General features: G+C 49.6%; 1 protein-coding gene across 1 annotated transcript in view; it reads left to right on the top strand.

The window, feature by feature from the left end:
- The first annotated feature begins 365 nt into the window (after nt 1-365).
- The window catches only part of NLGN3 (neuroligin 3), an 84,470-nt gene continuing 57,605 nt past the window's right edge, over nt 366-27,230 (top strand). Inside the window, exon 1 of the mRNA XM_026652961.2 lies at nt 366-422. The gene's annotated coding sequence lies outside the window, so the exon portion shown is untranslated. The remainder of the gene's footprint in view (nt 423-27,230) is intronic.

Here is a 27,230-nt window from a genome sequence, read left to right as displayed (position 1 = left end):
CAGAGTGTGTGGGGAGCTCAAGAGGAACAGTGGGAGGGCTGTGGATTGGTACTGAGGGGCACCTGCAGAGCTGTGTGTGGGGAGAGGGCAAAATGACATTGCACTAACTGGTCTGACTGGTTCTATACTTGGTGAGTGCCAGAATTGTTAACTGGGAGCAGATTGTCTGTTCAGCTCCATTGCCATCTGCGTAGTGCCCTCCTTCCGCCTCCTCAGAAGGATGCTGCCGTGTGTATGTAACGTGAATGCATAAATAAATGTGCCTGTATTTCTCACCACAGCTGAAACTGTGTATCCAAGCCAGTTGGGGCAATCTCTGCCTTACTTGGGAGAAACTGCAGTGAAGCAACAGCTCTGGAATGGGGAGTAATGGCTCCTGTTAACAGTGTCTGGAACTCTGGGGGAATCCACAGCAACAAGAGGTGTGTGATATTTGTCTGGAGTGGGTTATTGGGCTGGGATTGTCGGGTCCTGTAGAGATGTCATAGAACTTGCACAACAGGCCCTGCCTCCATTCAGGTCTCCACTGTAAATTACTCATGGGCTACAGAGCACTTTGTCCAGCCTTTAGCTGAAGAGCCACTGCTTACTGGGCCTTGGATGGATGGGCTCTGTGCACTGCATGGCCCAGGGTTGTCTGGGTGACTCACTGATAAAACTGGAGATGGGGGTGTGACCTGCAGTGCTTGTCCCAGGCAGTCGGTCATGTGGGCAGACTAGAGGGCGCAGCCCTCAAGGCAGTTTACTGTTCTCTGACATAAGGAGGGGCCGATTTTACTCGGAGTTCTGTGCGTTTTCTCTCCTGTCTTCCCCAGTGTGAAGAGGTCTTGTTCCAGGTGGTATCAGACGCTGCTGATGTAAATTCAATGTGTGTATGAATGTTTCTCTGCCCTAAATTACAATGTTAAGTCTGCAATCCCAGCTGCATCCTGGGTAAGGGTGTCCCCTCCGAGCACCTCACAGCCCAGTTGCCCACAGGAGACACTTGGCTTCACATGCAGATCTGTCAGTCTAAGCAGCAAGACATGTGGCAGAGAGTTTGGGGCAGAACCTTGGCCTGGAGACTGTGCGTAGGGTGTGGTGTGGCCTTGGCAGACCCTAGTGTTCAGGTTGTTTCACGGGTGATCAGCATGGATGGCGTTCTGCACACAGGGAATGGTATTTGTGCACACAAGATAATATTTGAAGAGGCTGGTCCTGTATGCTGACAGAACAGTGGAAGCATCCTTCCCAAATGCAGGCTGACTGATCAGAGAGGAGTGCCCTTTGTTTGTGTCCTGGTGGCAGGCAGGAACCACCTAACTGCTTTAGCAGCCAAATCCTGCCACAACGTTAGTGCAATGGGCAAGTTCTGTTGGGCAGCCAAAAGAGAAGGGGGTTCTGTATGTGCCAGGATGCTGGCATCTGGAGATATGGCTGCATCCATGTTTTGGCTCAGAGCTGCTTTTCTCCCTGGGGGAGCATGGCGGGGGGTAATTCTGTGCATCATCTTCCTTCTGCGCATTTCATGCTCTTGCCTCAGAAATTAGGCCATCCAGTCATTCTGTGCCAAGCAGTGCTACCGGCTGGGTGGAGGGTGTGTTATAGCCATGCTCTGTGGGGAGAAGGAGAGAGCAGCCATTTCCCTTAGCCTTTGCTCATCTTGCTGTGACCTGCCAGTTCCCCTGTTCCTTGCCCTCACAAGAATTCGCTGTCATGCCCCAGAGGAATCTCCAGCAAGAGGCAGGTGCGTTCAAAGAGTGGAATTGGGAGTTCCGGGAAGCTACGCCAGCTGGTGACACACATGCCAGCAGGGAGCGGTGTGGAGAGGGATCAGGATTTAAGGTCAGGCTTGACAAAGCCCTGGCTGGGCTGATTTATTTGGGGGTTGGTCCTGCTTTGAGCAGGGGGTTGGACTAGATACCTCCTGAGGTCCCTTCCAACCCTGATATTCTATGATCAGTCCTGCTCCCTCCACATTCCCTCTTTCTGCTTGGCATTCAGTCAACCCCTGGTTTGCAGTGTGGAATGACTGGAGCTGTGCAAGCATTGCTAGGTGGGATCGCCCACTGCTTCCAGTCCCACAAATCGGATTTGTTCTCTTGGAGGAGGCCTCCCCACGCTGAGCGATGAGTAGGGGTTGCTGGTCTCCTCTGCACAGACTGGGGGCAGGGGGCATGTCCGGAGCTGCACAATCTGAACCCAGGGTCTGACTGGGTCGGGGGACGGGCAGACCCAACTCATGGATCTGAGCAGGGACATGGTGAATGGTAGAGAGTTGCTGGGGACTGTGGGAAGGTGGGTCAGCCCCTTTGCAGGTTCTGGCCTTGGCCTCCACTGACCCCATGAATGCTCACGCCCGTGGTTCAGGCAGCTCTCTCCCCTTGGGACTGCAGCAAGAGAAACCATTCCCTGCACCCTCCCAGGCCCAAGAAACTCCTGGAGGAATCACAAGCAATCCATCCCTCCTGCCCTGGAGCACAGGAGCTTCTGCCTCGTCTGCAGGTGGTGCTGTGGAGGTGTAGGGTTAGGCCCTCCCCTCTCCATCCTGGGGCTGCATTCTTCCTGGCTTGGCAGGTTCACAGGTCCCTTCCCCTTCTTGTCACCGCTGGGCTCTCTCACCTGGGTTCCTAATTACATGGAGGCTAAAGATCATATCTCTAGTAGGCCTGTATTCAGTTGTCTCCAAACCTGCTGCTGATTTGAGTGTGTTTTGGTAACAGACAAATTACTTGAAGCTGCTTTAGTGCCATGGAAGCATTGGTGTCCCCTGGCATCTGCCTCTTAGCACTGCCTTTCCAGGCTTCCTCGGGCACCAGAGCTTCTGCAGAGTGTGCTGGCAGCAGGATCAGATGATCTATGTGCCTTGTCTCTGGGGGTTACCCCGTATGGCAGGTATTGTGGGACCTTTCAGCATAAGAACAGGGTCTTGATCTCAGTTTGATCTGCCCTTGTCTGTCCTCCTCACCCATATCCTTTTACTTACGTGTTATGGAACGAACGAACGCCTCAGACTTGTCACTGGTTCTATGTTAAATCAGGAAAAGACCTGAGCAGACTGGTGAGCAATAGGCCAATGATATCTGAGCTCAGTGTGCAGCCACTGTCAGGGAATCCACTGAGCTATTGGGCTGCAAGAAAGTAACAGGAGAATATTCTAGTGCCATTGTCCAAATCAATGAGCACCCTCCCTGGACACAGCTCCCCTGGGCTAGCCCATATCCAGGGTGGGGGCAGGGCTTGGAGGCGTTATGGGACAGGCAATGAGAAGAATTAAGGGTTGGGAGAGACCACATGGAGAGAGAAACCATTGTGTCTGTCTAAAGAGGGGACAAATAAGAGGGTGAGGTAGAGGGATCCACAGTGATGAACTATCTAGAGAAGGGAGATCCGGTGCGACCATTCTCTTTTGCTCACTGCACAAGACCAAGGGCCAGTGTAGGGACACTGAAAGGCAGCACACTTGAGAAGGAAATACTTTTTCACACCCCACAATTGACCTGTGGAACTCACTGCCACAAGGTGTCATTGAGGCCACGCACGTAGCAACGAGACAATTAGATGGGGACATAGAATCATAGGATTAGAAGGGACCGCCAGGGTCATGTAGTCTAACCCCCTGCCAAGCTGCAGTCAGTGACAGCCAGAGTTCCATTAGGTCAGAATGGGAGAGATGTGAGCTCTCGGGCATGGGGCAAATGCCAGTTGATGGGGGTTAGGTAGAAGGATATTCTTTTCTGGGGGTTCTTGCAGCTGGTGCTGGGGGCTGCATCCTTGTGTTGGTCTGGTCTGGCAATTCCTGTGCTCCTGTTTTAGAACTGTTTGGATAGCCAGCCTTGTTCACAGGTGTGGAAAAGTAGAAGATCGAGTCCCAGACCCATTCTTTTTTTTTTTTTTGGTGGGGAGGGAATGCCCCTGCCAGCAGCTTGGCTCCCTCTTCCTAGGGCCAGGCAGATGCATGCAGCATCTGTGCACGTCCATGGTGCAGCTACCCTGGGTTTTCTGTGCCTACGTGTGAGGATAGTGAGGGGGCCAGGACCCTTTTGTCTGTCTCTTCCCTTTTCCCTCTTCCTCCCTCTCTCTTGGTCTCCATGACGGGACACAAGGAGGCTTGGGGTGAAATGCTATCTGATCCCAGGGAGGCTTTGGCTGAGAATTGGGGTTGTTTCTGGGAGTTTTGGAAACCTCCAGAGAGTGCCTTTCATTTTTATCCAACTGCAGAAATGGCTGTTATTTATTGAAGATGTTTACAAAAATAATGCTGTGCCGTGGGGCTGTGAACTGGCAATGAAGTGCTGAGTCCTTGGGATCAGCCCTCTGGGCTGCTCTCCCCTCCATTTCAGGCGAGCTGCTCAGGTCTGGGTCTTGGGGTCACCGCTCAGCAGAGAGCAAGCGCTGTCCAAATGCAGCCTTTGCTGTGTGTCCTGCAAGAGACTGAGGCAGGTGGCTGTGAGCCCCACTTCCCCTCCCCCCACCCAGTGCAGAAGGAGAGGTGGGGGGCAGGGAGAAGAGGAGACAGATGCAGCGGGGGAGCGAGCGACAGAGTTCTTCAGCCACCTGTGTCTTGTTCAAGGGCACATGAGTGTGAAATTCAATTTGTAGACGCAAGCTGTGGCTGGTGAGGAACATGGGCCGCTGTGTCTGCTGGAGCCTGGCAGTCTGGGAGCACTGCAGCCTGTATGCACAGTGTGTCCTGCCTGCCAGCTCCCAGGGAGGCTGACGTCACCTCAGCGGAGCAGTGGCTGCTGCAGGACATGTCTGCTTGAAGTCTTGTCAGGTTCTCCCCTGGTGTGGAGCCTTCTGTCTCCATCCGGGAGCTCCCCTCCCCAGGAGCTGAGATCACACTACACTGGCGCCTACTGAAAGCACCTGGTAGATGCTCCATCGTGTCTCCTTCCCATGGCCTGGTGGGCCCAGGGCCGAGATTGTGGTAAGAGGGCCAAGATTGTGCCCAGCTTGTGCTGAGGTGTGAGGGGTGCTGGGCGTGAAGCCTGCACTGTGCGCGCCAAGGACCTGTAGGGAAGCTGGGTGGGCAGCTGGTCTCTCTTCCTTCCACTGGGCGGGTTCTGTTCCTCTCCCATCCCTGTGCATTTCAGGGCAGGTTTGTCAGCTGGATGAGACTTGGGTGGTGTCTCAAAGGTAAGAACTCCCCAGGTGGAGGGCAGGTTCATGCTCCTGCTTGGGGCTTTTGTGGCATGGTGTTCCCCTTTCCCCAAACCCCAGCTGGGCAGAGCGGGTTGAGTGCTCACACCCTGGTGCTCTGGGGGGTTGGGAGTGGGAGATGTCCCTGGTCGGGGTTCTCCCACAGGCCCCAGCTGCAGTTTGCAGCATTTCTGCTTCTGCCTCCCCACAATGCACGGAGTGGGCTTTGCCTGCATCAGGAACCCACTGTTTGGGGGTGATGGTATTGTGGGGCAGGCAGGAGGTGCTTTCTCTAATGCCCTGGTGTTTTGCGCCGCTGCCCTGCTGCTGCTGCTGCGGCTGACACCTCCCAGTGGCAAGAGAGGCTCATAGATGAGTACAGCAGCCTCAGTTTGACACATCCCAAAGAGAGCAGTTGCTTGTCTGAGCTCAGGTGGAGTCCATCAGGGCATTGAGCATCCTCTGTTGTCAACACGCACCTGTCTGAGTGCAGGAGGAAGGCTGGGGAGAGACCTGGGCTAGGACAGGTCTTATGGCTCCCTTGGCAGCAATTTGGTGCTCTCTGGGCAGGAGCTGATGGACTGGCTCTGTTTCTCCTGGATTTGAGTATTGGGAAATGTGTTTTAATGCAGCCAAACGAAAGGCTGTACAACTAGGAGCAAAGAATGTAGGTCATGCTTTTGGGATGTGGTCTGTGTCTTGGAATGCAGCAGCTCTGCAAAGGATAACGGTTGTGGTAGATAACCAGTGAAATATGAGCTCCTGCCTGACAGGGTGTAGAGGGTGAGCACCATGCTGGGATGAATAAGAGAAGAGCTTTAAGCAGGAGTAGGAATGTGAAATTCCCTCTGTATACAGTATTAGTGAGATCACTGCTAGCTATCGTGTCTGGGTCTGGAAAACCTTCCTTATAGCAAGAGACTAGGGAAGCTCAATCTATTTAGTTCACCCCAGAGAAGGTTAAGGGGTTATTTGATCTTGGTCCGCCCCATGGCTGTGGGTTTAGTGTGCAAGTAGTGCTGGTGGCCCCACTGGCCTTAAACTTGGACTTTAATACCTATGTAGGGGGGAGATTTCTGATAGTAGACAGCAAAGGTGGTGTGATCCAGAGGCTGGCCCAATGAATGATGCCACTGTGGACGGTAACAAATGCTCATGGGGTCAAGGACAGAGTGACTGACTCTGTGGCCAGGTGGGCAGGCCACTCAGCTGTGATGAGCAAGATCAAGTTCCAGTCACTGTTCCTTTGATTAATTATTTTATACAAAATAGAGGAGTTTCAACAGGAGAGATTGAGAGAGCCCTACACCAGAATAGTTCAAAACCAGAGGCTAGAACACGCTCCTGCAATAAGGAACCCCCCAAGTTAACCCCTCCCCCCATGGCAGGAGGCGTGCCCCCCGTGGCCAGTGGAGCTCTGGCCCACCTGCTCCAAGCTGTCACTGGATGGAGCTGAGTCTCCACTGGCTTCAGGGGAGAGAGGGAGGGAGGCGAGGTCTCAGGGCAGATCATGGGTGGGGCCATAGTCTGGGTTAGGGGAGGCTTAGCCTGCCCTGGCCTTTGATACCCACGCCTCAGGCAGAGGGGAATTGAACTGAGGTCTCCAGAATCCCCGATGAGAGTTCTAACTATGTGGCTAGCAGTCGTAAAGGAGGCCACCTCCTCACAGATTCCAAGCCAGAAGGAACCATTGTGATCATCTCATCTGACCTCCTGCACACCACAGGCCATGGAGCTGCCTCAAATAGCGCCGTCTCCTCCCCTCCCTGTCTCCCGACATTTCGTGAGTGTAGTTCTTTGCTTTTCTGAAAATGTCTGAAATTGAAACTAAAAATTTTGGGTTGAAACATTTTGTTTTGACATTTCCACAATGTTTTGCTTTTTTTCAGTTCAATTGAAACTATTCAGTGGCTCGGCATGGATTCGTGACTAGTTCTGGGTCAGCAAAAACTGCATTTTTCAGCGAATAAATGATTTGCTGAAGAATATCCCCCGGCTATAGTTCTGGGCTAGCTGCAGGAATTCTTGCGTGCGGGTCTCTGGACAGTGTTACGTGGGGCTCAGATGAGGTGGCCTTTCTGTCCTCGTGAAATGTGTGAAACGTGGCTGAGGCACTCTGCCAATGGGGCATTGTCTAGACATGGAGCTGCTGTCGCCATAAGGGGGCAGAAAGCCAGAACACTGAGCAGTGTGGGGGACCTGATGGTTTTGGCCTGGCACATGGAAGCTCATGTTTTTCCTTCTCTAGGTCTTGGCTTTTCCTGTGGCAGCCCAGAGGAGGTACTGAGCATTGCCCTCTTTGTGTCAGCTCCGTTGTGATGGGCATGGGGAAGCTGGCCTCTGAGCTGCCTTCTGTCTGGTAGATCACTGGCAGGGGATGCATAGGGGCAGCATTAGATAAAGCAGTCCTGTGCGGGGAGCTTAGAAACGTGCCAAAGGGATGCCACCGACAGCCCCAACTGGAACCCTGACAGTGATGCAGCAGCCCAGCCATAGGACACGAGGACAGGCCATGCTTCCTGTTTGACTCTGAAAAAGACAGGCTGTTTCATATACTGTGAGCCAGTGTGGCAGGGTGCTCGGCACAGGAAAATGGAGCAGAGCTACCATTCAGTGTTGGGATGACGAGAGCATGGTGTGTGACAGAGGCCTGAGAGCCGGGGAGATAATTTGTCTGCAGTACAGAGTCGCCATCAGTCTGTCTTCACCCCAGCCAGTTAGCTGTGGGTCTGCAGTGTGAACCAGCTGCAATCCTTGTACACCCTTAGCCACGCAGATGCAGCGCTGTCCCTCACTCGTGGTGGTGTGGAGCTGGCCTGGATGTGGTGCTAAGGTCTCCTTTCTTTGTGCAGTTAGTGAGGCACCAATGATGACTGCACAGCTGGGATTGCACCAGGAGTTTCCTTTCAATGGGTCCTTTGCAATCTTCTGTTTTGGAACGATCAATTTGAGCCTGGTTGAATATTGCTAAGTTCTTTGGGTTGAGAAGTTCTGTAGTTGTTAAATGAGTGTTGCAATATGCCACATTTCAGAGGGGTTGTCTTCCCTTTGTTTGGAGCCCTTTCCGTTAAAAACCACGGCATGTGGCCGCCTCTGAGCCTGCCCGCCGCAAGAAGTTCATCTTATCCAGTGAGTTTTAAAAAAAACCCAACACACTTATCTCTATGGCAACAGCAGAAGTTTAATATACCTGAACAAACTGATTAACCTTGTAAAGTGATGACAGACCAAGTTACAATCTTAACTCTACCCCTTGCAGAATGACATGGAGAAATGCTGTGCAAGTGTCATGTTATTGGTGTGAAGAGTTTGTTTTGGCTTTTTTGATGAGTTCTGCATTCATGTAACTAACTGCCCATATGGTCAGGTTTGTGCTCAGTGGTATTGTTTGTAAGTGACGATAGGTAGCGTATGCTCCCCTCTGTGACCTCCATCTACCTTGCAGGAACAGTGGTACACGCCTCTGATTGGGGCACCTTTGCATCCGGGTAGGTCTGTCAGTTGTGACGTGGGGGGATGCGGTTGGCCCTGCGGGGGGGCAGACGGTCACTAGCAGTGCGGGGGGGGGGGGGGGGGGGGCGCGGGCGCAAAGGGGGGGGGGGGGGAGTCCACACACATTGGCTGGGGGAGGTGTTGGTTACTAGCTAGGATGCGCATATGTCCCATTTTGGCTGGGACAGTCCCTTTCTTAAGCCCTGTCCTGGCCATCCCAACTTTTTTGGCAGAAGAGGGCATTTGTCCCATTTGCTCTTGCCAACTGGGCAAATGCCCATTTTTGTCAAAAAGACGGGGTGCAGTGTAGAGGAACGGTGTGGACTGGGAGCGGCGGCATGGTTTGAGCAACCAGCGACAGCCTAGAGTGGAGAGCCGGCAGGGTACAGGCGAGCGACTGGGGCCAGCCCTGCGGGGGGATGGGGAGAGAGGAGGTTGGAGGGAGGGGCTTGGGTCAGCCCCGGGCACTGTCCTGTTTTCCCTTTGGGAAATAAGGTCACCCTATTACTAGCTGTGTGGGGGATGGTGCTGGTCAGCAGTGGCATGGGAGGCATGTGTGTTGGCTGTGGCAGAGGCTGTCACTAGCGGTGAAGGTGATGGGGGGCCACACTGATCTCTGGTGTGTATAGAATTATAGGACTGGAAGGGACCTTGAGAGTCCCCTGCACTCATGGCAGGACTAGTATCTAGATCATTCCTGACAGGTGTTTTCTAACTGCTCTTAAAAATCTCAAATGATGATGTGACTGAGATTCCACAACCTCCCTAGGCCATTTATTCCAGTGCTTAACCACTCTGACAGTGAGGCATGGGTTTGTATTGTTTTGATCCAGCGTGTGGTGCTTTGGTTGGCTTTGTGGTAGGCAGAAATGAGGTTGTCTGCGTTTGAGCATGGTGACTGCTTGGGAAGGATTGGTTTTCCACAGTGTGTTTGGGCGAGTCTGTACTGTGTATGTGTATGGCACGTGCTAGGTCTGTGGCTTTGAGTTTCCCATTCTTGTCCCTTAGCAACCTTAACTGACTTTCACACTGTGTGTTTGAATAGCTCTGGGGTTTACAAAGCCTTGCGTTTCACACTCCAGATGTTGTAGAGCAAGTACACTAAACATCACTGCAGTGCACTAAATATACGGGGAAAAGATACTCGATCAGCTCTCTCCCACACTCATCCAATGGGCTACACACACTAGTGGGCACATCACAGATCAACTCCCATGATAGCAGCCAACCGACCGCCTGCTCATGTTCCCACAGATTAGTAAATCACTCTCCAAGTAGTTCTGGGGCACCCTAGAGGAGTCTCAGCCCAAGACCTATGAATCCAGCCCCGCTCCTCCTGGCCATTCCTGATAAGAACAACCAACGCCTCATTCAGAGAAAAACTCTTCCTTCCTCCCTCAAACACGCGACAGTCTGACCAATCCTAAAGAAACCCACCCTGGATACTTCCGCCCTAGCCAACTACCACTCAGTGACATATTTCCAATTCCTGAGCAAGCTAATTTTGATGCTAACCAAAGGCCAACTATATGCTCATCTAATTGAAGCCAGTGCCATGTCTAGGATACTATCAGGATTCAGGCCAGGACTAGGAACAGAAACTGCTATAGTGGCACTAATAGATGATCTCCTCCTGTCACTGGATACAGGGCAGACATTCAGTCTCATCCTCCTGGACTTCTCCACAGTTTTCGACACTGTTGACAGTGAGGTTCTTCTGTCTCACTTGAGAGAGGTGGCAGGGTTCCACAATTCACTAAAATTGTTTAAATCCTTCCTGGAGGGATACACACAAAAACATAACAGCCAGACTGGGTCAGACCAATGGTCGATCTAGCCCAGTATCCTGTCTCTGACAGTGGCCAGTGCCAGATACTTCAGAGGGAATGAACAAAACAGGGCAGTTATCACATTGTCCAAAGCCAGCTTCTGGCAGTCAGAGGCTTAGGGACACCCAGATCATGGGGTTGCATCCCTGACTATCTTGGCTAATATCTAATGATCAACCTGTCCTCCATGAGTTTATCTAATTATTTTTTAACCCAGTTATAGTTTTGGCCTTCACAACATCCCCAGCAACAAATTCCATACGTTGACTGTGCATTGTGTGAAGAAGTACTTCCTTTGTTTGTTTTAAACCTGCTGCCTATTAATTTCGTTCAGTGACCCCCTGGTTCTTGGGTTATGTAAAGGGGTAAATAACACTTTCTTATTCACTTTCTCCACACCATTCATGATTTTATTTTCCTCTATCATATCCCCCCCTTGATCGTCTCCTTTCCAAGCTGAACAGTCCTAGTCTTTTAATCTGTCCTCAAATGGAAGCTGTCTTCATATCTATCCCTTTCCTAATGGTTCCTAACATCCTGTTAGCTTTTTTGGCTGTCGCCGCACATTGAGCGGACATTTTCAGAGAATTATCCACAATGACTCCAAGTTCTTTTTGTTGTCTAGCTAATTTAGACACCATCATTTTGTATGTATTGTTGGGATTACGTTTTCCAATGTGCATTACTTTGCATTTATGAACATTGAATTTCACCTGCCATTTTGTTGCTTTTGTAACTCTTCACAGTCAGCTTTGTACTTAACTATCTTGAGTAATTTTATATCATCTGCAAACTTTGCCACCTCATTGTTTACCCCTTTTTCTAGATCATTGATGAATATGTTGAATAGCACTGGTCCCAGTACAGACCCCTGGGGGAGACCGTTATTTACCTCTCTCCATTCTGAAAACTGACCATTTAGTTCTACTCTTAGTTTCCTGTCTTTTAACCAGTTACTGATTCATGGGAGGATCTTCCCTCTTATCCCATGACAGCTTACTTTGCTTAAGAGAGGGACCTTGTCAATGGCTTTCTGAAAATCCAAGTACACTATACGCACTGCATCACCCTTGTCTACATGCTTATTGACCCCCTCAAAGAATGGTAATAGATTGGTGAAGTATAAAAGCTGAGTTGACTCTTCCCCAACATATCGTATTCATCTATGTGTCTGATAATTCTGTTCCTTACTATAGTTTCAACCACTTTGCCTGGTACTGAAGTCAGGCTTACCGGCCTGTAATTGCCAGGATCGCCTCTGGAGCCTTTTTAAAAAAATGACATCACATTTGCTGTCCTCCAATCATCTGGTACAGAAGCTGATTTAAATGATAGGTTGCATACCACAGTTAGTCGTTCTGCAATTTCATATTTGAGTTCCTTCAGAACTCTTGAGTGAATACTGTCTAGTTCTGGTGACTTATGACTGTTTAATTTATCAAGTTGTTCCAAAATCCTCTGTATTGACACCTCAATCTGGGTCAGTTCCTCAGATTTATCACTGAAAAAAGAATGGATCAAGTGTGGGAATCTCCCTCTCATCCTCTGCAGTGAAGATTGATGCAGGGGGAGAGGGGAGGGATAGCTCAGTGGTTTGAGCATTGGCCTGCTAAACCCAGGGTTGTGAGTTCAGTCTTTGAGGGGGCCACTTAGGGATCTGGGGCAAAAATCAGTACTTGGTCCTGCTAGTGAAGGCAGGGGGCTGGACTTTCAGGGTCCCTTCCAGTTCTATGAGATATAGGTATATCACCATATATTTTTATTATTTAAAGAATTCATTTAGCCTCTCTGCAATGGCCTTGTCTTTCTTGAGTGCTCCTTTAGCACCTTGATTGTCCAGTGGCCCCACTGATTGTTTGGCAGGCTTCTTGCTTCTGATGTACTTACAAAAACTAACAGCATTTTTTTTCTTTTGCTAGTTGCTCTTCAAATTCTTTTTTGGCCTGCCTAATTATACTTTGACACTTGACTTGACAGAGTTTATGCTCCTTTCTATATTCCTGAGTTTCCCATCACTCCTTCCCCATCAAGAAGTGATGGGAAACTGCATTTCCACCATTGGACCACTGGGTGAGAGAGAATGAACCACATGTGACAGGAGTTAGTCATGTCACTTTGAAGAGCCACAACAATAATTTGAAGGCTACAGAAAATGTCTGACTTTGAGAGACTTAAAGAGGTCAATCAAAACAAAGATCAAGTGGTGACTTATATGCTGTGATCAAGGACCTTCTCAGGGACAAAATACCAGGTACTAGAAGGCTCTTTAAACAAGCGGAGAAAGACATAGCAAGAACTGATAGCTGGACACTGAAGCCAGACAAATTCAAATTAGAAATAGGACACAAATGTTGATCTGTGAGGTGATTATCCACTGGAACAAACTCCCAAGGGAAATGATTGATTCTGCTTATCTTGGTGTTTCAGATCAGACCAGATGCCTTTTTGGAAGTTATGCTTTAGCCAAACATAAGTTATTGGCTCAGTGCAGGAGGGACTGGCTGAAATTCTCTGGTCTGTGATATGCAGGAGCTCAGCTAGGGGGTCCCTGCTGGCCTTTAAAAAAAATCTCTGAATCCTAATACACTAGTGGAAGGCTCTTGGACACTGTGGTGACATGGCAGGGTAAGTATTTCTCTGGTGAGGAATAGAATGTGCTGTCAGCTTGGCGGAACTGTTGATATACGATTTGGGGGAGCTAATCTAAAAAGGGTGAATTGTCAAGTCTGTGCTGAAAGCTCCTCTGGCTGTCTGGGGTTTTAGCAAGGCAGCATGTCTAGGGGTTAGAGCAGGGCTCCAGGAGGCAGGAGACTGGGTTCTGCTCCCAGATGTTTCACTGCTCCCTCTGTCCTTAAACAGGGCAGGTAAGGTCAGTGCCTTGGCTTCCCCATCTGTAAGATCGGGGTCGATGCTTCCAGCTCACTGGAGGGCCTCTTGGCCTATATGTGCACATGACTGTGACATGATTTATTTTTAGGGTCACCTGTAAAATGCAGTAATGGTCAGAAAAGTGACCTTTGTACTCAGCACATCCATCCCGTGCGTCCAAGTGTTTGCCTCACTTGTGGGACATCTCCAGCCCTCGCACCTCCCCCACCGGGCAGCTTCAGTCGCTTTGCAGACCATGAATGCTCTTTAGAGGGAGAAGATGGCTGCTCTGATATCAAGGGAGCCAGCTGACTGCCTCTACCTGACTACCAAATACAGGGAGGCCTGGATCTCTCTGCTAAGAGCAACAGTTTCTCCCGCATCTCTCCTTTGCTCCCAGATATCTGGCAGTTTGCTCCAGAGCATGCCTCTCCCTCTGCCCTTACTGTGCTGGGGAGGTGTATCTCTACTTCTACAGAGACAAACAAGTGGGCTGCTCCATGCTCACTGGACAAGCCTGGCTGGTGCTGAAGGGACAGCTCCCACCTGAGCTGATGCATCCTGTTTGCTGTGCAGATACCACAGACTATGAGAGAGCACGTCCAGTCACTCAGGATGGTTAGCCCTGCACTGGTTTGGGACTCTGGGGAAGGATAAGCTGGCTAACAAACCCCAACCTGTATGGACTGACTGGCAGCATCGGGGGGAAGAGGGACTGGTGTCCTGCAGCTTGGACTCTCCTGCTCAGGGACACGCTTCCCAGGAAGCTGCATGAGGAAGGGTCTGGGGAAAGCTGTTCAGTCTCTAAGTAATTTCAAACAACCAGAAGCCCCTATCCGCGACATGTACCTAACCCATGGAACTCCCGGCTGCTGGGTGCCCTTGAATCGGGTGCTGCAGCTGAGTTAAAAGGGGCTGGTTCATTTTATGTCCATTAATGTTTTCAGGTAGTTGCTGTGATTGGGTTAATCAAGTCTCCTGCTCCAGGTGGCTGGTAGAGGAGGGACTGTTCTTCCTGTGCGCAGGAGTAGTGAGGGTCTGGCTCAGTGGCAGAGTTGTGGGGGGAGAGTTTGCTTCTTGGCAGTGCTGGTTGGTCTGTCGGGTTTTGCAGACACAGGGTAGAATGAGAAGCACTCTGAGGTATCAGCCCCAGGGTCTGAGTGTGCAGTGGGCCAGGACCATCTCATTCAGGAGCGAACACAGCAGACTTTCTTCCAGCCACAGCTGGTGAGGAGCCTGGACTACCAGGCAGCATGAGTGGCGTGGAGCTGTGAGCACAGCTCCTGTGGCAAGGAGGTTAGGTGAGGTCTCCTTATCCTCGAATATTTTTAGTGCCCACCCCAAGGTGTTTTGGGATCAAACAGGCAATTCTTTGTATTTAACAGCCGGGTCTGGGTGCTCTGCCTCAGGAGCTGCCTCCCGCCAGCAGAGCCGATTGGCTGGCCTGGGGGCTGAAGGATGAATGTCCATGCATAGTGGCTGTTCATCTCCAGGGATTCACTTGCAGTTTAGATGGTGATTCTCATTAACCTCTGCCCCTGCTGAGAGTCATTTACAAATCAAACAGGCAGTGAGGCGAGGGAGGGGCTGCTGCCTCTTCACGAGGAAGTCGGGGGAGGCAGGAAGCTGCAGAGTGTGAGATAATCCAGAATGTGGCATTAAATGGTCTATTTCCGAATCCCAGCCTGGAGACAGACTTCCCTGCAGTGTAGCTGCTGCCGTGCTGGGGGCAGGGGTGGAGTTTGCTCTTGGCACCACCTCTTGCTGTGATGCAGTGGCAGCTGTTCGGTATGTGCCAGCATCAAATGCTCGTTTCTCAGCTTGGAGACAAGGACAGAGTTCTAGATGCTGTCAGGAAGTGTTGCAAGGTTTGCTGTGAGGAATGGTTCATCTGTGCTGTAACCTAGCCTAGGGGGCACCGGCCCAGTTTGCTTTGAAGTGAACTGATGGGCAGAGTAGGATGCAGTCTGACACAGGCTCCTTGGCAAAGGGTCCCCTGTTCTTTGCAAACATCTCTCCCCTCAGACCTCACATACTTACTACACCAAAGACATGTCTTGCAGGATATTTATCCATAAAGAGTAACGTAGAATATCTACAGAAAGATCCTAACTTGTCATTATCATTGGGAGTTGTATGCAGGGGTAATACTTAAGGAATAGCGTATTTACATTGGAAGTGTGCTTTATGGACTTTGAGTAAAAGTTAGTCACCAGAAGACAATATGGCTACGTCTACACTGCACACCTTATATTGGCTCAGGTGTGCCACTACAGCAGTGCCACCTGCTGACAAACTAAAACCATCCCCAATGAAGGGCGGGAGCTTTGTCCCACCAACAAAGCGCTGTCCACATTGGCACTTTTTGACTGTAAAACTTTTGTCGGTCAGGCATGTGGTTTTTTTTCCACACCCGTGACCAACAAAAGTTTTACCGAAGAAAGTGCACTGTAGACATAGCCTGTGCCTCAGTGATGGCCCATTCAAGCAGGGGGGAATTAGCACCCCACCCTGGCTAGCCATTTATGCAGTGTCTGGCTTACTTGCCTAGCCTTTCTCTGTCCCAAGACTGTCAATGGAAAACCATCAGAGATAACCGCAAGGAATCAAAACAACCTGGAGGTGAAAAAGAAACATGACAACAGAGGTTTGCCCTGTCTCAGAATAGAGATAAAAGACTGTTTCAGTATAACACAGAGTGGGAAGAGGCGCTCTGTATGCATTCACTGAAGAAACATCTTGTGGAGTGAGGGATGTTTTGGGTGTGGAAGTTTGGGTCCTGGTTCCTGTGAAGCTAGCCACCTCTGCAACAGACCAAACTTGGGGAGGAAACTGATTTGTCACAGAATTATAGAAATGTAGGGCTAGAAAGGACCTTGAAAAGTCCTCTGACTCAAGGCCTTGTAACCCAGAGCATGCCTGACAGCTGTTTGTCTAACCAGTCCTTAAAAACCTCCAGTGACAGGGATTTCACAGCCTCCCTTGGAAGCCTGTTCCAGAGCTTAACTACCCCAAGAGTTAGAAAGATTTTCCTAATATCTAACCTCAATCTCCCTTGCTAAAGGTTAAGCCCAATACTTCTTGTCCCGCCTTCAGTGAACATGGCGAACAATTGATCACCATTTTCTTTGACAGCCCTTAACATATTTGAAGACCATTATCGGGTCCCCACTCAGTCATCTTTTCTCAAGACTAAACATGCCCAGTTTGATTAACCTTTCCTCATAGGTCAGGTTTTCTAAACTTTTATCTTGTTGTTCCTTTCCTCTGGACTCTTTCCACTTTATCCACATGTTTCTTAAAATGTGGCACCCAGAATTGGACAAGTACTCCAGCTGAGGCCTCACCAGTGCTGAGTAGAGCAGGACAATCACCTCCTGGGTCTTATGTACAACACTCCTGTTAATACGCCCCAGAGTGATATTAGCCTTTTTCGCAACTGCTTAATATTGTAGACCTACATTCAATTTGTGATCAGCTATGACCCCCAGATCCTTTTCAGTAGTACTACCACTTACCCAGTGTTAGACCCCGTTTTGCATTTGCACATTTGATTTTTCCTCCCTAAGTGTAGTACTTTGTACTTTTCTTTATTGAATTTCATCTTGTTGAATTCAGACCAATTCTCTAATTTGTCATAGTCATTTTGAGTATTGATGCTGTCCTCCAAAGCATATTCTTCACTCCATTAACCAAGTCATGAAGGAAAATATTGAATAGTACCAGACCCAGGACTGACCCCTGCAGGACCACTCTAGATATGTTCTCCCAGTTTGGCAGTGAACCATTGATAGCTCTCTTTGAATAGTTATTAGCTAGGAAAGATAACTATTAGTAAGTGTAGGCCCTAGTTTGTGTTTTATGATTTTGTTTTGTACTGTAACCATTTGTTTCTAGCACTCACTCTTGCTTTTAGTTGAATCTATTCTTAAATAAACGTTCTCTTGTTTTATTACAAGTGCTGTGTGTTATATGGATGGGGGATTGAAAGTAAACTGGGGTACACTGCTCCTTTGGGGGCAGAGGATGTCACGGGAATGATTCAAAGGGACTCGGGGATGGAGTTAATGTACAAGGTCAAGACAGGGCTGGCATGAGAGTGCTAGAGTGGCCAGAAAGCTGGTGGTGTCAGGGCCCTGATTTACAGCTACCATGGGCAAAGTTCCCTCTTGCTAAAGGCTGGACTCCACCTGAGCAGGGAGGGAAATAGACTTCTGGTATGGAGTTAGCACAACTGATCAAAAGAACTTTAAACTAGGAATTCAGGGGAGACACTTGGGAGATGCTCGTGTAATTGCCACACTTGATACTACTATTGAGTGGGAGGAAAATCAAGGAAGAGAGAATACAGCAGTGGAGAAAGGAACAGCAGTGGGTAGGAGAATGGACATTAAGAGGAAAGATAGTGCCAGTGAAGCTAGCAGGTAGGTGATACTGGCAGTAGAATGACTGTTGCTAATTGGGTGAGGAATCTGGGCCAAGCCAAACAGAAACAACTAAGATGTTCGTACACCAGTGCACAGAACCTGGGTAACAAAGATGATCAGAGGAATGGAAAACCTACCTTATGATAGGAGACTCAAAGAGCTTGGCTTGTGTAGCCTAACCAAACAAAGGCTAAGGAGAGACATGATTGCTCTCTATAAATACATCAGAGGGATAAATATAGGGAAGGGAGGGAGAGGAGTTATTTAAGTTAAGTGCCAATGTTGACACACGAACAAATTGATATAAACTGGCCATCAAGTTTAGGCTTGAAATTAGACAAAGGTTTCATAGCATCAGAGGAGTGAAATTCTGGAACAGCCCTCCAAGGGAAGCAGTGGGGGCAAAAAAATAGTGGCATAAGTTTATGGAGGGGATGGTATGATGAGACGGCCTACAGTGGCATGTAGCTGATCTGCGACTGCCAGTAGCAAATATCTCCAATGACCGTTGATGGGACACTAGATGGGGATGGTGAGACAGGTTCCCCAGGGTGCAACCTGGAACTGGGGTACCACTGAGACCTCTGTCTTGCCAACCTGGGCTCCCTCTCACACTGTGATGCTGTGACAAGCTACAAACCTCTCCAGCTACTGCACTTAACGCAGACATCCACCGGCAGGGACACACCCAGCTGCGTTCCATGAATGCTTTTGCCAGCCACTCATGAACCAGCAATAGAGAAGCTCCAGCCAGTTCCCCACAGCTCCTCAGCCTAGGACCCCAGAGCTGTACCGTCTTGCCCTGGTCAGAAGCCTGACCTGGATAAGGGTATATCTACACTAGCAAGTTTCTGCACCACAAGTTATACCACTTTTTAAAACATGCTGGAATTAAACCACTGTTGCGTGTCCACACTGGGATCCTTGTGCTGCTGGAGCACATCCACATTAGCAGCTCTTGCAATGGCAAAGAGAGCAGTGTACTATGGGAACTATCCCACTGTGCAACTGGCTGCAGGGTGCTTTGGGAAGGGTTTGCAATGCCTCATGGGGCAGACAGAGTCACATGATGCAGGTTTCCCAATCCCATCCTACTACATTGCTAGCTGCTTTTCAACTGAAGGGCGGGGGGAGTGTGTATGTATGGGGGGGGGGGAGAGACGGTGTGTTTGGGGGACAGAATGTGTGTCAGCATGCTGGCTTGTAAGTTCAGACAGTGGCAGGAAGCAACCAGTCCTGGGGGAGGGGGAAACCCCGACATCAGCCCCTGCCTCCCTTCCTGGGCGTGTGCGCACGCTCGCTCTCTCTCTCACACACACACCCACACCCCCCCTCTGTGTTCTCTCTCTCTCTCTGTGTTCAACAGCACGAGCATTGAAACGGTGCTTTGAAAGGGGAGGGTCGCATGTTTCCAGGGCAGCCGAGTTCAAAATAATGAGCAGAGTGGTCACTTGAGGCATTAGGGGATAGCTCCAGAGGCCAATTACAGCCCAGAAAGCAATCAATTGTCTACACCAGGGGTGAGCAAACTTTTTGGCCCAAGGGCCACATCTGGGTATGGAAATTGTATGGCGGACTGAGAATGCTCACAAAATTGGGGGTTAGGGTGCTGGGGTGGGGCTCCAGCTGGGGGTACGGGCTCTGGGGTGGGACTGGGGATGCAGGGTTGGGGGTGCAGGAGGGTGCTCCAGTCTGGGACCGAGGGGTTCGGAGGGCGGGAGCGGGATCAGGGCTGGGGGAGGGGGTCAGGGGTGCAGGTTCCAGGCAGCGCTTACTTCAAGCAGCTGCCAGAAGCAGTGGTATGTCTCCCCTCTGGCTCCTACGTGGAGGTGTGGCCAGGCAGCTCTGCGTACTGCCTGCGCGGCCAATGGGAGCTGCAGGGGCAGCGCTTGGGGCAGGGGCCGCGTGTGGAGCCCCCTGTCTGCCCCTACACATAGGAGCCAGAGGGGGAACATGCTGCTGCTTCCGGGAGCCACGTTGAGTGAGGCAAGCCCTGGACCCCGCTTCCCGACTGGAGCGCCAGAGTGGGGCAAGCCCTGGACCCCGCTCCCTGGCGGGAATTCGAGGGCCGGATTAAAATGTCTGGGGGGCCAGATGCGGCCCCCGGGCCGTAGTTTGCACACCCCAGTCTATACTGGCAATAGAGTGCTGGAGCCTCTGCGCAAATAGCCTCATGACTCTCGTTGAGGTGGTTTGTTTGCAGCGCTGGCACTGAGGAGGTTCTGCGCACAAAGTGGCTTGGCAGTGTGTGCACGTCTGCAGTTTGAGCGCAAAAAGCTGCTTTCCTGCGCGCAGAAACTTGCCAGTGTAGAGAAGCCCTGAATTTATTACACAGTTCGCCCCTCCCTCAGTGTGGAGAGGACATGCACCAGCTCTGTTCCTGAGCAGATTTCCCCAAGCACTTCAAGCAAAACCCACTGGTTTAGGTAAAATATAAAACAAATTTATTAACTACAGAAGGATAGATTTTCAGTGATTATAAGTAGTAAACCTAGAGATCAAAGTTGGTTACTGAAGAAATAAAAAGTAAAATCACAATCTGAGTTCTGTAAACTAGACAGGATTTGAATCAAGCCGTGTCTCACCCCGATGGTATTGTTCCTTCCTACACAGGCTGGGATTCTCCTTCCCGGCATGGGACCACCTCCCCACCTCAGTATTTGTCCTTTAGACGTGTTTCCAGGTGTTGAGTTGTAGGGAGAGTGAGGCCGAGTGATGATATCACTTCCCCCTTTCATAGCTTTTTTCCAGCTTGCTGGAAAGATCTTTTGCTGTGAGCCAAAAAGTCTCCGTTGCAGGGTGGATTTGATGTAAATCGCTAGTCAGGATGACTCGATTTAATCCTGGTTTTCTACATAAAAGTGCATTCTTGTTGGTTATCATCACTATACATTTATAAACAGTGATTTATTTTGAAAACTTTTCAGATGAGTTTTACAGCTATATCAGAAAATGAAGGATTGTTTGGTTATTTCATTTACCAAAGGTAATTGAAGCAGATATTTATGAAGTCATTGGCAGGTGAACTATCTCCAATTCAACAGGTTAATCATTAATATTTGGAGGATTTTCTTGCCAGGCTGTATTAGGAGGAGATCATCACCAGACAGACATTTAAATTGTTTTATTTAACTAAAACAACAACGTTAAGTTTTCTGGATATTTTTCTTCAACAGCAAACTTATAATATTTTAACAAAACAAGCATATGTCCCTCGCTTCTCACATTTATCTCCAGACTTCTTCTCCTTGTCCAGATCTATTCCACCCCAAACAATCTCCTATTCATTGAACTTTTTGAAACTTTGCACTTTTAGAGAGAGGTAAGGGATTGACTCTGTGTACACAATTTGCAGAGGGACAATAGAGTTGAGCTCTGTTATTTCTCACCTCATATTTATTTATTTATTTATTTAAAAACATTTTTGCTGTTAACAAGCATGTTACCTCTGGAGACACAAATCCACAGTTTGAGAACTGCAAAACTAAGCATCTCTGATGATATATTCTAGACTGAGCACTGAGTCCCAGTGGATAGATAGAAAGATTAACCTAAATAATCTATACAGCAGCCTGTGGAACCCCATAAGATTGGGACCATTCCATAATTGGAACTCATTTACAAAACTTTTCTTAAACATTACATGAATATATTGTCTCATACTATAGAATTAGTATTTATAATCCATATTCCATGATGAGATATCTTTGAGCTATAATGTATCTTAATTAAAACTATCTTTAGGTAGGTTTTTTCCTCAAAAAGCATTTGATCAAAAAAATCCGATTTACATAAAAAAAATCCTTGATTTTTATCCACCCTGCTCCACTGTGTATGTGCTATCTCTGAGAGGTTTCCATTGTATACAGTTCCTGGGGCAATCCTTGTGAGTGTGTATTCCCTTTAGTGGGCCATCAACGCTGTCTGGTGTCTCCATTTTGTACCTGAAAGGCTTGTTGTGGGGGTTTCCAACTTTACAACTTTTCAGTAACACACACATAGCAAAACTTCATATCTTCCCATACAATGATAGCACATACAATCCAACAGGATATTAATATTCAACAGATCAAGACTTTTAAAATGATACCTTACAAGGCATACTTTGTACAAAACACATCATAATTATATCACCATGGTAAAGATGGGGGTACCAGGGTGTTGCTTTGGGGCACAGTGTCACAGATGCCTCTGAGTTACTACAGAGAATTCTTTCCCAGATGTCTGGCTGTTGGGTCTTGGCCACATGCTCAGGGTCCAACTCTTTGCCGTATTTGGGGTCTGGAAGGAATTTTCCCTCAGGTCAGATTGGCAGAGACCCTGGGGAATTTAGGCCGCCTTCTGCAGCATGGGTCACTTGCAGGTTTAAATTAGAGTAAATGATGGATTCTCTGTAACTTGAAATCTTTAAATAATGATGTGAGGACGTCAGTAACTCAGCCAGAAGTTATGGGTCTGTTACAGAGGTGGGTGGGTGAGATTCTGGGGCCTTCAATGTGCAGGAGGTCAGACTAGATGATCATGGTTGTCCCTTCTGGCCTTAAAGTCTGTACCTGAGTTTAAAAGCAATCCAAACATGTTGAGGTATGGGAAAGCACAGCTTAGGTGCTCAAGCAACCTCAACTCTGCCCTGTAAGAGACATGAATATGTCTTTAAAAATCAATTTAATATAAGCTGGGACCACAAACCCAAAAATGCCTTCATAATAATTGCATTGTTATTGCATAGTGTCCCTACAAGACAGCATTAGGGTTGTTTGGATGCCTTGAATGTGCATTTCTGTATTAATATGTTTGGATGTCTTTTAAGTTTAACCCTAACTCAGAATTTCCTGGGTTTTGTAATGATTGGTTTTGGGAAAATTACAGTGTCCCTGTAACGTTTTTTTTTTTAAACCCATAAATTACTGATATGTGCTCTCAACTTTAACAATTTTAAAAAAACAAGGAAATTCCAAGACACAAGAACCATGTTAAGATGAAGCTAATGTCATGTTAAGATTAAGTTAATGTCGTATATGAGTGCGAAACAAGAAACCCAAATGGAATCCTACAATGTGATATTACTAATGATTTAAATATATGTAGTAGCAAACTTACTTTGGCTTTGCTTTAAATTTTAACTTCTAAGGGCAGATTCCTTGGTACCTCAGCAGCAAGCAGCCCCCAGAATGCATTGGAGAGTTATGCTGCATTTACAGGGTTTCACTTATCTGTGCTGCTCTGATGATGCAAAGTGCACTGGTAGATGTGGCCATGAACTTGAAATTGGGTCATTGGTTTAGAGGACTGTGTTAGTGAGACTACATGAGGGGTGTGTGGGGAGCCCAGTCCTCAAGTCAAATTTCTCTGTGCTTAAGGGTTCCCCTGGCAGTGCTGTGTGGTGGAGCTGAGGCTGTGGTGCTCGGAATAGCCTTCGGAGCGTGATTCCCAAGCCAGCATGTGGCCAAGAAACCTTTAAAGAGAACTGACATTTGGACCCAGTAATCCACAGTGAGAACTCTTGACATGGGTTGAGTCTCTCTCATGCCACTGAGTCGTCACTAAGGTTAAGATTTTGTCTTGGATATTTGTAGTAAAAGTCACAGACAGGTCATGGGCAATAAAGAATTCACAGAAGCCCCCTGACCTGTCCATGACTTTTACTAAAATATCCCTGATAAAATGGGAAGGGACTGGGCTGCTGTGGGGTGGCTGGGAGCTCTGGGCCCCCACCATGCGGAGGAGCTTGGAGCGCCAGGGTCCCCTGGCCCCCCATCGGGCCCCCCACATGGCAGCAGGGGAGCTGTAGGGATCCCTCTGCCGTGGCAGTGGGAGGCTGTTGGGATCCTCCTTCCCCCCGTGGTGGCAGGGGGGCTATTGGGGTCCCTCTGCTCCCCCCGCAGTGGTGGCAGTGTGGAGCTGTTGGGGTCCCCCTGCCCCTGCTGCAGGTGGCGGCCGGGAAGCTGCAGGGGTCCCTCTGCTCCCCCGCAGCTGGCAGGGAGCTGCAGGGATCCCCCTGTCCTGCACAGCGGCCAGGAGCTGCCGGTTACCCCCCCTGCCATGGCGGCCAGGAGCTGAGGGGTACCCCCGCTGCCCATAGCGGCTGGGAGCTTGGGGACCCGCTGCCTCGGGCGGCGGGGATACCTCACAGCTCCCTGCCGCTGCCGGAGGCAGCGGGACCCTGCAGCTACCGGTCACCAGGGCTGAAGTCACAGAGGTCTTTGGAAGTCACGGATTCCGTGACTTCCGCGATCTCCGTGACAAAATCGCAGACTTAGTCATTACAACCAATGGGACTGTTGCATGAAAATTAGCTGTAGAGGAAGGGTGGTGGTTGGCTTTTATCTCTGAAGTCACCAGGTATTAACCGTTGCTGTAGTCTATATAATCATAACAGCTAGATACAATAAACATTAATAACTTGCCTTAATTACACGCTGTTTTACTGAAATACAATCTGTACACAAGACTTAAACTACTTGTAACTATATAGAAAGTTTGGCTTGTGTGTATAATTTTGCCCTGCACTGACACCACAAAAAACAATTTGGATTAAGATGTGTTAGTGTTTGAGGTCCCAAATTAGACTAAATTGATTGTTAAAGTGACTGCAGATATTTTGCATCTCCCCTGCCCTGAATAGTGTCACTGCAGGTCAGAGTTAAAGTTTTTGCTGAAGGAGAAACTTTGTTTTGAAGAATAACTGGGGGCGGGGGGGGGGGAGTGTACCATTAACCCTTAACAACAAAAATGTAACCCAGGTACCAGATTTTGGAGAGTTTTAGCTATAGGGAAAATTAGGGTCTGTGACTGGGCAGAGTTAAGTTTGTTTGGGTTTCCCAACTCTGCGTTTCCAGCCTTTCATGTGTTTAGATTGTTTTTAAATTAACTACGAATTTCCTAGATTTATAAAACTTAGTTTTGAGATATCAGCAATTTCCTAGTAATTTATTTTACCTTCCCTTTCTGATACATAGTCAGCCTTAACTTCATCTTAATGTAGCTTGTGCCAGGGAATCTGTTTGTATGTATTGCGCTCTGTTGGCGGGTGGATGGGGAGGGTTCTGTGGTCCATTGGATGCAGTGGGGAATCAGGAGTGCTGGATGTGGGCTTGGAGCAAGTGAGGTGGGGAGCACAAGTGTAGGTACAGCTTCTGGACTCAAGCGCATGGCGCGCATGCGCATCCACGTATGGAATACAAATAGGGACCACACATCTTGAAGAACCCCCAGTTACAGGTGAATAACCCCTTCTTTCTAGGCCAAATGTCTCCTTTTATGGAGGTTCCGTGCTGATTTCTCAGCACATGCTGTGCCACCCTGGCTGTCTTGGAAAGGCCAGACACAACGGGAGCCCATTCCTTAATGACCAGCAGTGAATTAGCTGCACATGTGTAGTGCAACTTTCGGATACCCTGTATGTATTTTTCTCTCTGGATTTTCCTTCTCTACAGAGGTGCTCTCTGGTCTGTGGAGTCCAGAAGAGAACCATTTCCAGCCAGCCTGCAAAAGGCTCTTATTTTATGCTCCAATAACTCCAAGACACCTCTGTGCCAGCCCTCCATGCTCTCTGGGGAGATTTGCCAGGGTGCTACAGAGGCACAAAGGAAAGGGCCCTGCCGCTACCCAGCCTCTGTTCCTGGGTAAGGGCAGTACTGCTCAGCCAGGTCCCTACTGCACCTGGCTCCCAGTGCGAGCCCTGCCAGGCCAGTGGTCCCCTGTGGGCAGGGGACTCGTCTGTGAAATTGCCATCAGAGGAGGGGGAGATGGGCTGGGCTGGGCTGCAGGCCACGCTGCTTTTATTCTCCTTCCCTGGCACTGTCTGATGGGGTCTTCGCAATGAGTCGGCAGCCTCCACTGCCTTCCTCTGGCACGTCCCTGCAGGAGGCAGCAGCATTGAAGGAGAGGGAGGGAGGGGACCGCCAGTTACATAAGAAACAAATGCAGCAGGCAGAGTAGCTCCCAGACTGGGGGAGGGGAACGGCAGAGCATTGCAAATCCAAACAGCCTCCAGGAAGGGCTTCCTGGCGCAGGAGCTCTGCTTGCTGACACATCTGCAGGTCCCCATCTGAAGCAGCTTCCTGCCAGCTTCCCTTCACTGGCAGGGACTATCCCCCGCTGGGGTTGGCAGGCAGGCACATGATGCCGGGGTTCCCTGCACAAGGGCCCTTGTAGTTTCTCCTTGCTTGACTGGCAACAAAAAAGTGTGAGCCTGTCACACTGACCTGGTTGCACTGAGACCGCTCAGATGCTTCTCTGCTTTAATGCCTGATCCATAGCGCTGTCCCGGGGGGCGGGGAGGGACCCCGGTGAGAGCCCTCCAGCCCAGGGGACTGGGAGCTGGGCTAGGACCCATCCAGCAGTGGCGAGGGAAGGGGGTCCGGTGTTGCTTGGAGTGTGGCTGGGGGGTGGGGATAGTAATGAAGGGGACAAATAGTGAGGCGAGGGGAAGACAACTGGGCTAGGTGACTGTGTTCTAGGAGACCCAGTACTAAAACAAAGCCCCAGGGCTGGCAGTGAGACACCCTGGCAGGGGAGAGTGGATGCACAGTGACTGCGTGTCTGCTCTGCCACAGAGCAGAGGACAGTTGTGGGTACCATTGCTTCCCTGGGGGCTCCTTCCATTTCCCACTCCCTGCATGCCCCACGGACAGTACCTGGAGGGGAGGGAGGAGACACGAGTGGGGGGGCAGCCCTCGCCCAACACATGAATGCCTCTCACTAAGGCAGAGGGCTTTTGCGATTCATGGCTGCTATGTGAAACGGAGTGAGGAGAGGTCATTGGGCAGAGCTCCTGGGTGGGTTCTGTGGGGGAAGGGGGGCTGAGGGCATCCCCTCACAGTAGTATCTACATGTCTCATGATCTTTAATGCATTTATCCTCACACACCCCTCAATGCATGGGTTGGAGCGCAGAGAGACTAAGGGACTTGCCCAAAGTTACACAGGGAGTTTGTGATGGAGCAAGGGTTTGAACCCAGGTCTCCCAAGTCCTAGACTGGTGCCCTGACCATTGGGCTTTCCTTCCTTTTTTCCACTTCTTGTCCAGTGGAGGCTGTCTCTGTCCAGCCCCATGAGGCATTCCTTTGTGTTTGTGCTGCCTGTGCAGGCAGATGCTCTCCATGTCAGTTGGCAATACTTGGCTCTTCTGTCATGTTACAGGTTCGATTCGCTCAGTAACGAGAGATGTCAAATAGTTAGGCTTAATCAGCTTCATTAGTCAAAGTTTAATACAACATAATACAAAAGGGAAGGTCAGTATGTTACCAGCCTGTCTTGGAGGCAGCAGTGCAGTTGGTCAGTCTGTTGCAGGGGTCGGCAACGTTTGGCACGCGGCTCGCCAGGGTAAGCACCCTGGCGGGCCGGGCCAGTTTATTTACCCGCTGACGCGGGAGGTTCAGCCCATCGCGGCCCCCACTGGCCGCGGTTCGCCGTCCCGGGCCAATGGGGGCGGCGGGAAGCCGTGGCCAGCACATCCCTTGCCCGCACCGCTTCTCGCTGCCCCCATTGGC

The sequence above is a fragment of the Terrapene carolina genome, unplaced genomic scaffold (genome assembly GCF_002925995.2).
Source record: "Terrapene carolina triunguis isolate 2854851 unplaced genomic scaffold, T_m_triunguis-2.0 Scaffold131, whole genome shotgun sequence".
NCBI lineage: Eukaryota > Metazoa > Chordata > Testudines > Emydidae > Terrapene > Terrapene triunguis.
Note: the sequence above shows the minus strand (reverse complement) of the source record. Positions and strands in the feature narration are given on the sequence as shown.